At 38.4% G+C, this 18583-nt stretch overlaps 2 long non-coding RNA genes and 1 pseudogene across 2 annotated transcripts in view; all 3 read left to right on the forward strand.

Annotated features, from left to right (window-relative positions):
- Positions 1-12705, forward strand: part of LOC149208018 (uncharacterized) — a 57872-nt gene extending 45167 nt beyond the window's left edge. The window contains exon 4 of the long non-coding RNA XR_016252056.1: positions 12629-12705. This is a non-coding gene — a long non-coding RNA (uncharacterized LOC149208018). The remainder of the gene's footprint in view (positions 1-12628) is intronic.
- LOC149208019 (putative lactoylglutathione lyase pseudogene) lies at positions 10061-10702 on the forward strand (annotated as a pseudogene).
- A 111-nt stretch (positions 12706-12816) lies between the features above and the next one.
- On the forward strand, positions 12817-18521 carry LOC149208020 (uncharacterized). The gene is made up of 4 exons (XR_016252057.1): positions 12817-13139; positions 13278-13359; positions 18089-18165; positions 18269-18521. It is a non-coding gene; the product is annotated as an uncharacterized LOC149208020 (long non-coding RNA).
- Positions 18522-18583: the final 62 nt, after the last annotated feature.

Consider the following 18583-nt stretch of genomic DNA (forward strand, 5'->3'; position numbering starts at 1 on the left):
TTGGATGAATGAAAGTCATCACTCGCATGTTTCCACATATGTACCAAATAGCCTCTCGAGAATTTGTTAACTCTAGGGATGCCTTTGTTTACTAACACCTATTGGTTTTGGTGTGATGGCAATCGTGAGTCCAACATGTGGTATTAGAGCCAAAGCACACCTGGGTCATGTCGGGCGAAGATTGTTGGACAAATGAAAGTCAACACTCCCCGCATATTTCACAACATGTGCCTAACAATCTCTCAAGGATCTGTTAACTCTGGCAATCGTGAGCCCAACAAAACTTGTAATGACAACCTTGAGCAGATTCACAAAACAATGGATTATCTTTGTGACAAGTGTTCTACCACAAGAAAAAATTCCTAATTAGTGGACTATGGAATGACTTCACACAAAAGGAAATTTGGGTAGAGTCATTGTCTAGTGAACAATATAAGAGTGGGGATGAGGAGAACCTTGCACTTGCCAGTTAGGTAAGGAAGGGCAAGGCAAAAGGCCAAACAAAACCCAAGTGGAAGAACTACTTCACAAGATGATAAGAAGGACATGAGGAAAGCGAAATACTTTGCATATCACAAGTTTGGCCACCTTGCAGATCAATGTTTAACAAGAAGAAGGGACAAAGGAAAGGCACCTATTGTTGCACCTTGCATAGATGGATGAATTGGCCACCAAGTTTGAGAAGGATTTCTCATTGGAACCATTACACAAGTGGTGTTGTTGGTGGACAATGGAGTGTGAAAATTCCTAGATCTAACAATCTCCGAAATCCTACTGCAACTAGCTGAATCTACTTCACCTAGATTGTAAATTATATTACAAACTTATTTCAGATTTCTTCTTGAAATATTGAAGTAAATTACTGAACCGGCCTACACCAAATTAAATATGATTTTGAAACATAGAAACTGAGCAAGGAAATACAAACACATAGGAAATCGTTATTTTTGGACAAATGTCCCTGGAAAAACCCAATGCAGGAAAATCGGTGCAGTAGCTCTGAGGGTTTATTATTATTAAGCAGTAGTAAATCTGAATACATCTCTAGATACCTCATAGGGTTATTTAGTTATAGATAGAAATACTGGCAGAAAGAATTTTGAGGTTACCTCACACTATCACTGGAAATCCTGGTTGATCCAGCCCCAGACTGATTGCCCCTTGGCTTTTCTGGCTGCCTCTACGCAGTGTCTGCGTCAACCCAATGTCAAGCTCTCTGGGGACTGCGTCACTCCTCTGACTGGTCGATTTGCTGCCTAGGAGATTTGATTTCTGCCTCCCGGTCTCACACCCCGGCTCCAGACTTCTGAAACTTGAATTCCGCAAATTTCAAACTCCTCACTGGCTTTTGCACTGCCTCTACATGGCTCTGCGTCGACCCCTCTAGCTCAACACTGCGATTGCTAGATTACTCCCCGCCTCTCTCTACTGATGATTCTTCGACTGAGAAAATCATTCTCTCTCTCCAGAAGCTATCCCTGCCCCTCTACTGCAAGAAATCTCTTCAATCGAATTTTCCTCCTAAGAACTTCTCACTTCAGAAAATCGATTTCTTGATCTCTCTTGGTGTGTATTACAAATGACCCTCAAGCCCTTTCTTGTATCTTCCTGATGAAAAACCAACGGCCTAGATTAACTCCTAATCAAAGGCTCAGATCGTTTTGAGTTGATCTCCCTCTTTTTCTAGAAGTTACACCCACAATTAGATTAATACCCATTAATATTTTAATTTTCCTAAGTTTAGACTTAGGAACTACATTAAAAATATTAATTATTTTAATACAATCGTCTCTGGGTGGAATTTCCCAAAACGGTTTCTGGGTTCTTTGGAATGCGTGTGCACAAGCCTCCCTGCAACATTTGAGGCCTAGAGCACATCCGATGCTACACCAAATCAACATGGAGAATCTCGTCACATGACGAAATCTCGAGATCTCTTCACCAATATGGCAAAGTAGAACATAGATCTAGACATAGAGCTTGGTGACAACGACAAGTATGCAGTAGAGGGAGTAGGGACATTACAGTTTCAGATGGATTTTCAGAGTCCAGTGGAGGTGAATGAGGTGATGTATGTAGCATGGATTGATAAGAATTTACTCTCTGTATCAACTATGGAGAATGAGGGTTTTGAGGTTAACATTACGGGTGGAAAGTGTAAAAATTTCAAGTCTGAAATCCTATTGCAGCAACTAGAATTAATTCTTTTAATTGTTAATTATTTTACAATTTATTTGCTACGGCAAATATCGAATAAATCACATTGCAATCTTCACAAATGAAACTGCAAAAAATAATAGCGCTAAAAACTAAGAAATATGCTAACACACACAAATAAAAATTGACACAATTATTTTTGAACAAAAGTCCCCGGAAAAACCCAACTTGGGAAAACCGGTGCAACAGCTGAGGGCTTTAATTATTAAGCAATAGTGAAATAATCTTAGTACAATATGGATATCGAAAACTGGAAATCCTGCAAAGAAAATACTGGCAAAAATTCCTTGAGGGAAATTACCCTCACTCCGAGCAATCCCGGCACTTGACTGCCACTTAAAAGCTAGTCGTCCAACTTGGCCTACGCAGGCTCTGCGTCACACTGAAGATGCCTATCACACATGCTGCCTGAATCGACTGCCAATCTAGTCGTCTTGCCTGCTGCTAACTAGGAAAACACTTCTTTGACACTCTGGAACCCCTTCTCGGCCTCTGGTACTAAAGACATCTTCTCCTCAGCAAAAATTGAACTGCCCTTTGAGGGTTTGTGCTGCCTCCACGCAGGAGCCTCCTCGACAAAATCTCGACCTCTCTGGAAAGTACTCACTGGATCTAGAAAAATCGTCCTTCGACTTCACTGTCCCTGCCCCTCTTTGTCTCTGCTTCTTTCTCTAGCTCAAACTCTTCCGACAACTGCTATTGCTCTCTGGAAAATCAAACTTTCCAAGGAAATCGATCTATCTATGTGTGTTCTCCATCTACCCATTGACTTCTTATAATCTTTTGTTGGACCTCCAACGACCAAGATTAAATCCGTGTGAGTTTGTAGATGATTCACACCTTATCTCAATTAATTCTGATTAATTAACCAGATTTCCTAAGTTTAGACTTAGGAAATATTAAAAAATGATTCAGACCTTATCTCAATTAATTCGGATTAATTAACTAGATTTCCTAAGTTTAAACTTAGGAAATATTTTAAAAATGCTAATAATCTAATTGAACCACTTCTAGATGGAATTTCCAAAAACGATTTCTAGGTTATGGAGAACTCTTGTGTTTTAGCCTCTCCACAAAGTTTTGAGGCTAGAACACCTTTGATGCTACAAAAATTAATAGAAAGGTACTTGTCAAGTCGAGGGGATCTAACCTTAGATCGAAGAGAGTGATTGGAGGGAAAGAGGGTAACTTGTACTTATTTAGAGGGCAACCAGTACACAACCTAGTGCATGACAGTGAAAAAATGTGCAAGCTATAGTAGAGGAGGATGGGTCACTTGCACTAGAGTTTTACCATTGTTACGTGAGATGGTCATTGGCCTTCCGAAGTTCAGTGTAGAGTAGGATGGAGTCTGCAAGGGATGCACACTTGGAAAGTATACCAAGGCTACTTTTCCCAGCAACAAGAGAAGGTCCAAGGGTGTGTTGGATCTAATACATTAAGATGTGAGTGGTCCTATGTCAGTGGAGTTTGTGATTGGCTATTGGTATTATGTGATATTCATAGAAAATTTCTCCAAGAGGACTTAGATATACTTCTTGAAAACCAAGGATGAGGTCTTCAGTGGATTTCAGGAATTTAAGGCTCTTGTTGAAAACTAGACAGAGAATAAGATTAGGATCCTAAGGTTGGATAATGGGGACGAGTAGAACTCCAACCATTTCAATAATTTCTGCAAGGAGGTAGGGATTGAGAAGGAGCTGACAATGCCATATAATCCACAATAGAATGGAGTGACAAAGAGGAAAAATAGGGCGATCTCAAGGCAGCAAGGGTTATGATCCATGATCAAGATTTGTCTATAATTTTATGGACAAAGGTGTGCAACACAAATGTCTATTTGCAAAAAAATTGCACAAGATTCTTTAGGACAAGACTCCTCAGGTGGCAGAGAGGAAAAATAGGGCCATCATCAAGGCAACAAGGGTTATGATCCATGATCAAGATTTGTCTATATTTTTGTAGACAAAGGCATGCAACATGAATGTCTATTTGCAAAAATTTGCACAAGATTTTGGAGGACAAGACTCTTAAGGAGGCTTTCACAAGAGTGAAACCGCAGATGAGCCACTTTTACATCTTCGATAGTCTAGTTTTTGTCCACATACATCTAGAAAGGAGGACTAAGTTGGAGCCCTCGGTGAATATGGGCATATTTGTTGGATAAAATAAGACTTCAAAAGCCTACACGGTCTACATTCCAACACAAAGGAAGACAATCGTAAGCAGGGATGTCAGATTCGAGGAGGGTAGGACCTTTAGAAGGTCACATGGTACAAATCTAGCAATGGCAGAGGATCAGGAGCAATAGGCTCCTAAGGATGAGGAAGGGCCGACAACACCAACAACAAGGACTTAGTCTTCTAATTAGTCAAAGGAGTGCGAGGTTCCTTCAAGCTCTGTCAAGAGTACACTAAGATGGGCCAAGCAAACCTTGAGAGATGTTGAGGAGATGTAGAGGCTCCTAGCAACACCCTCAAGGAGAGTAGACCACCACGGAGATTTTCTAGCTATATGGCCTTGATGAGCAGCATCAGTGGCTCAAAGCCTTCCATTTTTTAGAAGGCAACATCCCAAGAAATATATAGGGATGCCATGGTGGAGGAATACAACTCCATAATGAAAAATGATGATTGGGAAATTGCGTCAAGGCTTGAGGGGAAATCAATGGTCACTTCTCAAGGGATGTATAAGATCAAACATGTTGTTGATGGCAAAGTCAAGGAGTATAAGCAAGGAATACGGCGAGAGGGTTCCCCTAGAAGGAGGGAGTAGACTACAAGGAGACATTTTGCCCCTGTCACCAGATATGCATCTATCAGGATTGTTATTCCCATTACTTCAAATATGCATCTATCAGGATTGTTATTCTCAAATTGATGTGAGAATAGCCTTCCTCAATGGAGTCATTGAGGAGGTGTATATTGAGCTACCTCAAGTATTTGAGGTGTATTACCCACCATTTTGTGGGTGATATCCCTTGGAGAATTTTTTCCCCAAGATGGTCCTCAGCTAGCAGCCAGTAACCCCTTGCAACCACCAATTAGCTCATTGTGCCATTTCTCTGCCACCTGAGCCATCCATGTGGTCCCTCACCCATCTGCCGTGATCGTATGTTTGAAGGTGGGCCTCCCGAACCTAAAGGTATGCCTCGTCTTTTGGTAATTGAGTATTGTAGTTTGCTTACCACAAACACTTATGCGCATGGATTAATGGGGGATTTGGCGGAAAGAATGGGATAGGTCTATGTTCTTGTCCCCTAGACCCCTTTTGGATATTAACCTTGGATTCTAGTCCAATGGGATCTCTTTTACTGACCATTTGGCTTTAGGGATGGTATTTTGCGGGAAACCCTGATTTTGGTTGTGTGGTCTTGCTCCTTCATCTGCATATATTATCCCCTTTCCACTCATTATTACCCCATTCATCATTTCTCCCACCTAGGTCCACATTCCTCCATTGGGTCCACATAGAGCTAGCTCTCTCCTTCCCCTTGCCCACACCTTGGGTCAAGCTTGGAATGATGCCCCGGAGGTTGATGCAGCCAAAAAGAAAAGCAAAAGCAAAATTGGCCACATTCAACAAGAAAATGTACTACAAAATGCAAAAGATGGTCAAGACAAACACAATTAGCACGTGGGCAAAAGCCAATAAATGAGTTCTACCCCATCATCATGGCCATCACCTTGGTTCCTATAGGTTCTACGAACCTCCTTCATCATATAGGAACCCATGATTGTTCCGACTCCCAACCCCTGGTGGGCAATGAACCGCCCTACCTTAAAAGGGGGTATTCACTGCTATATATTATGCATCATGCTCTTACCCCTTGAGCCCTGAGCAGTTAATCAAAAAAACCATAAAAAAGAAAAAGGCATATAAAGAAGGGAGGAAAAATCAAGGTCAAGGCACCTCATGTACCACGATTGCTCCCCCCTATACATTATAAGCCCAAGTGTGGGGTTCCCTTTTATTAGCTACCCTTGTACCCCAACGTGTGGCCCAAGGTTTCCCCTTCTCATCCCCTACTTCATTAACCTATCTGTCACATGCTGCCACCTTTTGAAGGATGTACCTTGAATATATTATCACCTTTAGAAGTAGAAACCACCCAACAGGATACTTGGTTAACCCCATTTGGAGTTTAGGAGACATTGGCACATCCCAAAGCCCATTATGGAAGGGCAGGCCATTATGAAGTCCCCACCTGTGGTCCATGATTAGTAAGACCATTTACTCAATTTCTCTAATGACGTGTTGTACTGGAAGGCTAGGGGATGCATTGGATCTTATCCAGGATTGCAGATGGTCTCCATCTTGGGTTTGGTCTCCCTATACGAGTTCCTAATCCTCCAGAGGGCTACATTGGCACATGTATGGTGTGTGTTGAGAGCCATGGGCCTCCACAGCAGTAGACAACACTATATGGACCCCTGAGGATGGTCAGAGATGCTTGAGATGCTCTCATTCGACGAGGGAGATGCACTGGGTTCACCTTTGCCCAATCGACCCCACAAACATACCATGCACTTGGCAGCTGACCCAAGACTTGTAAGACAATATGGCATCCCCTACACCATCATTAGAGCCCTTGCAGATGATCTATAGGAGACAGATTGTATCTTATACAAGATTGCATGGTCTCCCTAAACATGGTCAAAGCCCTATAAATAAGAGAGAGCTACACTCTCTTAAATCATCACACATAGGATTTTCTCTAGCCTAATTAGAGGATCCAAACCAGCAATTTTGGAGAGTATTTGGATGTTTTTGAGATGCAGTTTGATGTATGGACGTATTGCTATCTTTTTGGAGCTTCTAAATGCGTTATCGATAGATGGATATATTTCATATTTCTAGTGCGTGCCTCTTTTTTCTTGTTAAATATCTCTATGTAAATGTCTAATGCATGGAATGCTTTCTCATAGTGAAGATTTATGCCCTAATTTACTTGATATGGTGCGAAATTGAGATTTTGGGAAGTTTTGCATGTGTTACTCATTGATGGTATGAAATGAATGTTCCTAGTGGAAAATTGTCATAATTTATCCATGAAACTCCACTAACTAATGGTAATAGAGCTAATTGTTGAAAGGGGTAGTTAGGGCTTCCCCTTTTAGCTTCCTTGAAGGTCAATTTAACCTACTATAAGCACCCATAACTCGATACTCCCAATGGTCTAGGCACTAGTCAAGTCCCTTGGTGGTCATGATCCATAAATTTTCCTTCTTTTTTCCTCTTTTCTTTGTCCCTTTAATGATAAGGAGACCATCTAGGGCTTGGCGCGAAATTTTAGGGAGGAAATTTTGAATTTCGTGCAGGCAAGATTCTTACTTAGTATCTCTCCTAGGAATCCACAAGTTTTGAGCCAATTTCGACAATGGAATTTCAATATAATTGATACCCTGGCTAGTACACCAAGAGGGAACCCTAGAAGTTAATCCTTCAACTTAGTTGAGATTTAGTACTTGTTAAAGTATATTTTTCATAGCCTTTTCTCTTGTTTACCTTGACCTTGGATGTACCTTTATCTTATTACATATCTCAACCCTAGGTCTCGTGTAACCATCTATTTAAAGGGAATTTTCGTGGAAAGCCTTACTAGCTTCTCCCAAAGCTTGCACTTTTGTTGAGCCTTTCCATTGAATGAGCCACCCTGCCACACTTCAACCCTATCATAGAGACATCTGTCACAAGTGAGGAATATTGGGACTCCTCCTGTCGGTGAAAATCTAAGAAAGGGACTTAGGTTGTGGTGACAATGGGCCTTTGTCCCATCGTTGTCATTTGGTCTGGTAGTTGTCCCTTGGGTACCCATCCTAGGACAAGGCATCTACAAGAGCTTCACTATTGATAGCAGTGGCATCAAGTACAATATGAAAGGATTGCATGTGGAGTTGAAAACATTTCTTCAGAAATAACTCCAGGGGTGGCTTTTGCAGTGTCACTAAAGCAGCAATCTATATTAAGCATCTTTTCAATACAAGGGCAGAGATGGCAGAGCAGTTTCATCATCTACTACAACAGTAAGGCCCTCAAGGATTCATCATCGGCAATTCAGAGACATTTTACATTGTACAGTTGTAAATTTAAAGTCTTGTAAAAGTTGTTAAAACATTTTTTTTTACCGGGAGTTGTGGGAGTCATTTAGTCTAGGTGTTTGTTGTTGGGACAAGAGTTTAGGTCTTAGGGTTTTTGTCAGTTGAAGTGAAGTCATTATATATCATTATAAGTGGACCATTATCCCTGGTACGAGAGCCCTCACTATTGTATTAAATTTTTGTCATTTCAGGGTAGTAGGGTGGTGCTAGAGCAAGTTGCAGCTTGCTAGGGTGTTGGAGCATCCTTTCAACTGACTGCTGAAAAAACCAGGGCATTAGGGCATCCTTCCAGTGGGAGCTGGAGAAGAATGTTTTTCTAGAGTTCTAAGAAGTTGGGGCTTTCTTTTTAGTTGGAGCTCAAGATTAAAACAACTTATTAGAAAAGCGTTCGGAGGTTTTTGACCTGGAGGGGGTTTTCCACCTAAAAATCTTTGTGTTCACTATCTACTATTTATTTATGGTTTTTAAATACTACTTAAGATTAACTAATGCTATGAAAAGATTAATAAGTTACTAATTGCTGAGAATAATGATTCCACCCCCTCTCAAAATTTCCAACACTCAAATCCATAGTAATAAGGGCCTGAGATTGAAGAAGCCATTAGGTTAGATATTTATTGCAGATCCTGGGTGAATGAACAGGAAGCTATGAAAGGCAATGTTAATTTGCTCCTGCTGGTTGGTGTGCAGGTGGTTTTGGGACATAAATGATTGCCATGGACCAAAAAACATATAAGTTAATTGAAGCTGACTATCTAGGAAATAGGGTCAAAGACATTAAAAATCCTTCTTTAATATTTGTTGATTAATAGTTTTCATAATCTGAAAGGTGTTGAATTGCAAGAAAGGCTGGAAGCATACAAGAACACATTCTATTCTGACTTTAGTCCAACCGACAATGGATGTGGCCTTATCTGCCCTCACAATGTCAACTGTTCAGTTTTGCTTGGGGCAATAATGTTCTGGGGTTGCTTGTAGCATCTTATCAGCAAACGTGCAGGTGACTGGTAGCTAGCAAACCTTCATAGCAATGACTTCAAAGGCCTGTATGGGCATAAGGTGTTTGTAGCTATTTCTCATATTCTGTGTGATGGCCCATGGGTTGTACAACCTTGTCAAGATAATAAGCATCACTAGTAAGGAAATTTATACCCAGTATACTAAATGAAATGCATTCCTCTCATTAATAATGTTCAAGTTAATGATAATGCAAAAACAGTGAAGGAACAAAGGCAAGAGGAGATATTTATGAAACACAGAATTCCATTTTAGGTAGCAGCTGCTAGTAATGTTAGTTTTGCAGCAATTTCTGTTGGAGTAATACCTCCCATTTTCCCTCCCCTCAAATGGTACTCGGTACTGATTTCCTATTATGTGGACCTAGCTTTTGCATTTTACAACTCATATGGAGCAGGTCTATATTTAATACAGTTCCAGTCATGGTATATGTAATTAGCAGTGAGTGTCCTTGCATTTTACAACTCATATGGAGCAGGTTTGGTATTTAATACAGTTCCAGTCATGGTGTATGTAATTTATCAGTGTGTGTCCTTCCTGTCCGCATTCCTCCATCAACAAATATCCTCCAAATGTTTGTGGCTCTCAATTTTTACTCCTTCAACAGTTCATGGCCCTAGAGTCTATAATGCAGACTGTTTTTGTAAATCCAGATGTGGCAGTGACAGCAATAAAGCCTTCAGATATGGAGTTAGCAATTTAGAGAGAAACATTAAAATTCTATAATGGATGTTTCATGCTTAGGAATGAAGCTGTTAAGACAAAGAGACATTCCCAAGGAGAAATACTCAAACGATTTCCTTGGATATGAACCAGAGGACTCTCATTTTGTTTAAAAGTTGGCATGTAATTCTGAAGTCAAAAGTTACAATATTGAAACAAGGTTTGGACACTTTGAAATTGCATTGGAAATATTTCCAATCTGATTGAAAATATTCAAACGAAAAGAGGTAATGTCACAAGAGAACCAGGTCATGTTAAATGGGAGAGCACAGTGATAGCTTTTGTGAAGAATCTAGATGGTTACAGTTTGAGCTTGTTCAAATTGATCCAACAACAGAGCCACTTTGTCAAATCATGCTTCGTGTTAATGATTTTGATCGATTCATCAACTTTTATGAAAGCATGTGAGATGAAACTCCTATGAAAATCAGGAATACACCAGAGGCAATGCATATGCACAGGTTGTCATCAACGCAGAAAATGTATACAAGAGTGCAGAGACTGTTCGGTTAATTACACAGGACATTACTTGGGAACTCAAACTCACACAGGACATTGCTTGGGAACTCAAACTCCTTCAATTTAGTAACTTAAGATCATACAATAAAGAATTTGAGTTGCCTGGTTACACCATTGTTATTTGACTTTTGAACAACCTAGTTAAAAATAAATAAATGAAATAAAAAAACTAGCAAAGTTCTTCGTCCATATGCCATTGTTAATTCATTATAAAGCACTATTGATTTAAGAGGAGTCATCCCTGTGTATTTCCAAGATGTTCAAGCCAAATCTCAGGTTATTCCACAAGTGGAGATGAGAGTTTTAAGATAGAATTAGTGTACTTAGCGCCACACTTCTCATAAGGTCAACCATTTGCATGAAAATATGAAAGATCAGAGGGAGACAATGAAGTAAATAGTGCTTCCACTATTTTTACAATTATTCTCTGTAATTCGTTTAATCCCAGTGGTAAATTATTTTAATGAGGTCTAGCAAGTCTGGTAATATGTCTCATTAGGAGATTATTATTATTAAGTCAAACACAATGCTCAATGATATATTGTATAACAACTGGTCAAACTAGATGGCAATGCATATCTTGGACTTTGAAGATCATCTCCAGATTTTATGGCAACAGTGGAACATATATCTCAGATTTCAAGGAGAAGGATCAGTAGGTTGAGGATTATTTCTAGAAATTCAATGAGTATCTTCACGCAGGTTTAAAGCATTCAAAGGACACGACTGGCAGAATACTCAACAACTGTGTATTTTTTTCCACATTTGAAGGCAATCAACTCTTTTCAGTTCCTGATTTTATGCACCAAATCAGAGATTTGTCTATTTTAAGTTTGTTAGATTTTATTCCTAAAGCTTGTAACAGCTTGTAGCTTTGTAATTTCTTATAAATATTATCATTTAGAATGTAATAGGGGTTGGACTTTGGGGCCAAAATTTGTAAACTACATTGTTTTGCTCCCTACACTAGATCACAAATACTTTTTGGTCACCCTAATCGAGTGCTCCCTCTCAGATTGAGGCATATCCTACTCAAGTTGCTCCCTTTGCCATTGTTGTCTTTCAACATACCAGCTATCTAGTCTGACAATGTCAAAGATAGTCCATCATCTTAGACTCAAAGATCAACTCCCTTTGAAGCTAAAACAGGGCTCGCTGACTATTCCCTCTGTTACGGAGGCAACTCTTTCTACATATGATCCCCTCTGATACGAGTCCTTTAGCTCCCGTTAGAAGCAAATGAAAACTTGACTCCATAAACTCCTCCTCTTATTGAGGTAATCTTCTCGTTAAATTCTTGGTTTTGTGTAAGCTGCATACTTCAAAATTGTTGATCTACAAGCTCAGATTTCATCTAGTACAATTTCTGACTCAACTCATGTCACACACTTTGCTTCGTTCTTCCATTTCTTCCATCCGCTATCAAAGTCTTGGCAGTGTGAAAATTTCAAAAACTGAAATCCTATTGCAGCATTTGGAATTTATTTTTCTAATTGTTAATTAATTTAACAATTTATTTGTTATGATAAATACTAAAAAAATCACACTGCAACCTTCACAAATAAGCCGCAGAAGAAAATATCACTGCTATTTTCAACCATCGTGCTAACATACAACTCTACTACCTTGTGGACCCTGGTATTTTGGGTGTTCAATATGTTTAGATATGCTTAGATTCCTTTTCTGAAATATTTACATCTTATGAAAACATTATTTGTATTACCCGTAGTAGAAGTACATCTAGTTTATAAAATTTATATTTTTTTGAGATATAGCGCAAAATATAATTGGACTCAAACTAAGTTGCATGATGAGTTTATATCTTCAAACTCTCTAGTTTAAATTCTATTATAACTCTAATATTTTATTGTATATCTAGTGCAAATGGCTTGTTCCATTGAGCATGAATACATGAGATACAAAATGCGCTCTCTCCTTTTATATAATAGTCTTAAAGAATGGTGTGTTTCTTATTATGATTAATTATTGCATTCTGCTCTTTAGTTTAACTTATATAACAATTCTAATATCTTATTTTGTATCTGTTGTAGATGGCTTGTTTTGATGAGCACGAACAAGTGGAATACAAAAGAGAGTGTCCATCATTATAAAACAAACTCTAGGGGAGGTGCGTTTTCTATTATGAATAATTATTGGTTTTGAAATATGCTTACCATTAGTAATTGTGTGTATATTTTAACCTTATTCAACCCATTTTTTTTTTCCTTTCAGCAGACGAGAGCACATTGTAGGAGAGATGATGTGCAAAGAGGATATTGCAATTTTTCTTTGTTCTTGTCTGCATGTTTTGTTTTCTGAGTTTGAGTATGGCCATGCTTTGAGTTGTACTTATTTTCCTTTGTTCTATTTTGCTCATTTTTTGTAGTTTGGTCTTGGTTTCATTTGTTGGGTGTGTTGTACTTGTTTTCCTTTTTTTCACGTTTTTTGTAGTTTGGTCTTGGTTTCATTTGTTGGGTGTGGAAAAGAAAATGAAGGAAGTAGACAGAGAAAGAAATGAAGGAAGAAGACAAAGAAAATGGAGGTTATTGTTCGTAAATGAAGGTGAGTTAACATACTTATATGCAGTGCATTTCACTTAAAAGTATCTTTTGCTAATTTGTGTCTCCACTTGTTTGTTATTCAATTTATTATGTTTTATCCATGCTTTCATAATCAACTATAATGATCTTCTTTATGTAGTGAATGACTACAATTGTATAATCTACAAAGGTCAAGTGGTGAAGATACACAAAAATTTTTGCAAACTTGGCACCAAGGATGGGTGAGCCATACTTTTCTTCTACAAAATACTATTGTCTTTTAATACACTTAAATATTTGCATTTTGCACAACGATTTGTCCTTTTGTAATGGTTTCAAGGTAGTATGATCTTACTCAAGTGTGTGAGACTCAAGAGATTTTCCTAAAACTTTGATATGAAAATAATAGAAAGGTTATACTTAGGTTCACATGTTTAGTGCTTATTTTTAATGATTGCTGCTACTATAATATTAGCCAATGCAGGGCAGGTATGTGTATGGTTAATTCAAGCATAAGATTGTTGATTTTTACACAACACTCGAGAATCTGGTTTGAGTCTAAAATCACGAACACAAACACACTCAAATGCGACATCACATCTACTTTGCACAACGAAATACCATACATTAGTGAATGGACTAGTGCACATGACAATTTTTAACTTTTTAAACCCTCTACTTGATATATTACAAATTGTAATACAACAGTCTTAGGGCTCCTGTACTAGGGATCATGGCCCTTATATACAACCTTAATATAAGGACACAACTAGGGCTTGGTGTCAACTGCTATGACCACCAATCAACCCTAAACAAAGTACACTTGGCCTACTTGTTGACAACACACACTATAGCTCTTTCAGTCCATGTACCTTGAACACACTTGGCGGGTCCTCTTGCCTCCCAATATACTTATCGCTGAGCATGCATCTTCACTTGCCACTATCAATGATCACAACTCCTTTTCTCTCAGTAAACATTGGCTCACGGATTTTCCCACAAGCAGCCTTCTAGCTCCATTAAGAAGTCTTCTCCTTGGGTCTTCTAGATATGCCCTCTTGTCAACCATATGGCTCTTTTAATAAGTTGATCTAGGGCTCCATTACGCATTGATTCCTTTCATGAACACTGTACTTTGAGGTCTTCTAGACTACCCACTTGTCAATGTCCTGGATGCTCGAGAATGCTACTACTAGGTCACACTAGATGTAGCCCTCTCAGTTGCCCTTTCATCCTTCAAAGCTCAACACTTAGGGCTTCCAAAATTACCCATACACTGTCAACACCATGACTAATCTAACGTTTCCGAGAATGCCCTTTCTTCTGCAATTTGTCTCCTTAAATTGTCCAAATTTAGGGCTATTCCAAACAACCCACCAACAGTGATAAGATGCATTCTAAAGGGATTCCAAAATTACCCATACACAGTCAACACCATGACTAATCTAGGGATTCCAAGACTGTCCACCAATAGTGATAGGATATGTTTTATATCCCTGTTCTTAGGGCTAATTACAACTGTTGTTCAAACCTTTGAACAAACCTTAACTTTTCCTTTGCTAAATCACCCTTCTTGTTGTCCTTCCATTTCAAATTTCTACCCACAACAAAGAGTCATCAGCCACCCTTTCTAGGGTCTCGACCCTCTTCATTCATCAAAGATCTGGGCTATTCTTTCATTGAGATTTGGACAGACCATAGGATGGCTTTCTGCGTAGGAAGAAACCCTAACTAGTGCATATCAAAATTGTTATCCAAAACCTCATGGACAACGCTCCAACATTAGCAATCTATCCCCTTTCGGACGCTACCACTTAGCGTCCCAACAACCACTGTTCTGTTCATTTTCTTTACTGATATCGTAGGCCTTGCTATATAGATCTCTGCGACACCAAATCTAGGGTTACCTCAAACCTGTGGTACCCTTCTTTAAGCCTTGTAATTGTTGCATTGGTCCTTTAAGGAATGCGACGTTACTCCAACTTTCCTCCAATCCTCATTGCATACCAAAACAACCTTATTCTAGGTGTTTTGGCCCTCAAATAAGGTATAGAAGTCTACGGCTAGATCACAAAAGTACCACTGCTATTGGCCCAAAACTTTCGACACTTTTCCCCAAGTCTCTTCCACTACTTGGATTCACACACTTACCCACTGAAACCCTCACCAAACTCAACCAACATCCTCCTTGAACCTCAACCAGAGCATGAGACAAAAGACAAACACGAAACCCTTGTTGCTCCTTATGTAGCTCGACTTCTTGAGGTATGTGGCCTCCTTGGATCAATCCTCACTCGAGAATAATTGCACTTGTTGGATAATCAAATGAGTTTCACATTTCCCTTCTTATAGTTTTCTCATGAGGGTAGACTTTGCCCTCAAAGGGTGTCTTTCCAAGCCTAGGCCAACTTGAAGTTTCTAGACAAATCCCAACTAACTTAAGGAAAATTAATTTCTTGATTTGAACAAGACACTTTATTGTAGACTTAGGTCACCGTTGCTCCTCTAAGGGTTTTCCACTTGCAACAATGAATATATAATAATTCCTTTTCTTGATTTCACACCCACACAATGGGTACAAAATCCCAAGACAAAACCCATTTAACTTGAAGAAAATTAATTTCTTCATTTGATCAAGACACTTCATCGTATTCTTGGGTTACCCTTGCTACTCTAAGGGTTCTCCACTTGCAACAATGAATAAATGATAATTCCTTTTCTTGATTTCACACCCACACCTTGGGTAGAAAATGCCAATGCCTTGGTTCTTTGCCCACAAAAGGGCAAACCCTTTTGTGGTGCAAAATCACACAAACCCAAGCACAGGTGGTTTGACAATGATGACTCCTTCAACAGTAGAGACTTTTGTGGGCAAACCCTTTTGTGGTGGAAACTCACACAAACCCAAGCACAAGCGGTTTGACAGTGATGACTCCTTCACTAGTAGAGATCTAGTCATGTTGAAGCACATTTCACTTAACTTTGCACTTCCATTGTTAGAATCGATCTGAGATATGTTGAGAAGCTTTCAATGATATTTTTCTTGCAAAGAACTTTTTGAGATCATCTCTGATGTAAATCCAAAACATTTTCCTATATCACCACAACACCTTAATTTTGTGTTGCTTAGACGTAAGCATGATGTTGTAGCCAAACAATTGTGCGACTTTATACATTGTTGGTTGTTTCAATCACTTATGTTTGCTAGAAAAATGGAAGAGATTGGAGGTCAATGCCTACATACAAATATAAAACAGAATGATTTTTATAGTCGTGGAACAAACAGAGAAAGAAGTCACAATAGGTATGAGAAGACCACCTTTGTATTGGATTTTCTTAAGCTAAAAACAATCTCCAATGAAAAATAATCACCAACCCAAAGTTTGTATAAGGGACATTAGCGTCGGGAAACACTTCTTGTATGGCAACTCATTGACCAAAACTATGCGCCAAAGTCTTATTTTATGAGATTCATTTTGTCTGATTTGGTAACTAGCAAGGTTAGCAAAGTGTATGAGAGCTACATTGCCTACAAACATAAGGAAACCAATAATTTTTGCAGTGATGCTCCTCACATGCATGGGTGGTAGGCTCCAAATATGGTTGAAATCACCACTTAGCATGCTCCATGGTCCTTTTGTTTTCATCAGACACAACAAACTGTAAGCTACCATGATTGGCAAAGCTATTGTATATAGTTGTGAACCTGTCACTCCTATTTGACACTGCAAAATATGTGTTGAATTCTTAGACTGAAAAATGCGAAGACTGATAGCTTTCATACCCAATGGATTTTTGTTCTTATAAGATAATTTTCCTCTTGTCTTATTAAATATATGCCTATCCAATCCACATAGCATCATCACCAATGGGATTTATATCAAACTCAATGACCAAATGTTTCTCCAATTTCCAGATACACTATATTACCTCTTATGTGGCCAAAAAAACTTGAAGAACATTGTGACTACAATTATAGAAAATCTAGTGGGTACTATAAAATATGACCAAATCTCCTTTTTTCCCAGTAGCTTTGTTGATGCATGCTCTTGACTGCGGACTATAAGGGAAAACCCTCTTTAAATGCTCCAAAACAGGGAACAACTTGACCTTATGCTTGAATTACATCTAAAATACAGAAGTTCATTATAAGATCGATATTTACGTATCTTTCCAAAATTTCTACATGTGAGCTTGAAACGACTATCTAAATAAGAACTTGTTGAAGCAACAAATTTTTTCCCAAAAACTCTAGCTTAAAACTAGTAATCCTTTCCCCGTGACATATGACAAGCAATTGAAAATCCCTGAGATCACCTAGAAGTATCGATTAATTGATGAAGCCTTGAGCTCACCTAGAAGGTATCAAGAACCGTCCACAAACCATAAGAAATAGTGATAATCATAGAATTGGGTTTGGCAGGCACTGCAATAACAAATCGTCTTCTTACTATGAATCTCTAAAAAAATAGCCAAAATGTTGGCCTTCACACAAGTACGCAAAATATTATTCATTCAAATTACTATTACATGACTATATTGAATTTCTCTAAACAATTTCATATGTGGATAGCTTCAAGGCTATCTTAGCTAACCCTTGTCACAAGTTCTTAGAGTAAGTCTGCTTGATTTTCTATTTCAAAAGCTCTCTCTGGAGTGAGGGCTCCCACCATGGGAATTCAATGTGTTATGGTCTAAATTCTGACTAAAATAATTTAAGGCATTTGTTGAATTCATAATGTCCTAGTCTAAATATTGACTAAAACAATTAAAGCACATTTGTTTGTGTGTAGTAAGTTATATTTACTACAGTCCATCAATTATGGATACATGAAATACAAAATGGATTATCCCCCTTTATATAACAAAACTCAAAGACAAGTATGTTTCATATTATGATTAATTATTGCATTCAATTCTCCAGTTTAAATTGTATATTGATTTTAATACCTTATTATGTATTTGTTGTAGATGTCTTGTTGTGGTGAACACGAGTAAGTGGAATACAAAATGGAGTGTTTATCGTTATATAACAAAATCTAGAGGAGGTGTGCTTTCTATTATGAATAATTATTGGTTTTGAACTATGCTTATGATTACTTTCTATGTTTGGATTTGAATGTTATTCACCCCACATTTTTTTCCTTCCAGCTGAGGACAGGACACTATAGTAGAGATCATGTGCAAAGGGGAAGTTTGCAATTTTTTGTTTGTTATTGGCTACATGTTTTGTTTTTGTTGAGTTTTAGCATGGTCATGCTTTTTGTTGTACTCGTTTAGCTCTGTTTTACATTTTTTTCTCATTTCTTTTAGTTTGGTCTTGGTTTTATTTATTGGATGTGTAATAGGAAAGGAAACAAGCAAGGAGAGAAAATCAAAGAGATAAGATGGAGGTTGTCATTCAATGAAGGTGAATCACCTTAACTATATGCAATGCATTTCACTCACAATTATCTTTTGCTCATT

The sequence above is a fragment of the Pinus tabuliformis genome, chromosome 1_2, assembly GCF_031772625.1.
Source record: "Pinus tabuliformis cultivar Carrire ecotype Pingquan chromosome 1_2, CPIR1, whole genome shotgun sequence".
Classification (NCBI taxonomy): Eukaryota; Viridiplantae; Streptophyta; class Pinopsida; order Pinales; family Pinaceae; genus Pinus; species Pinus tabuliformis.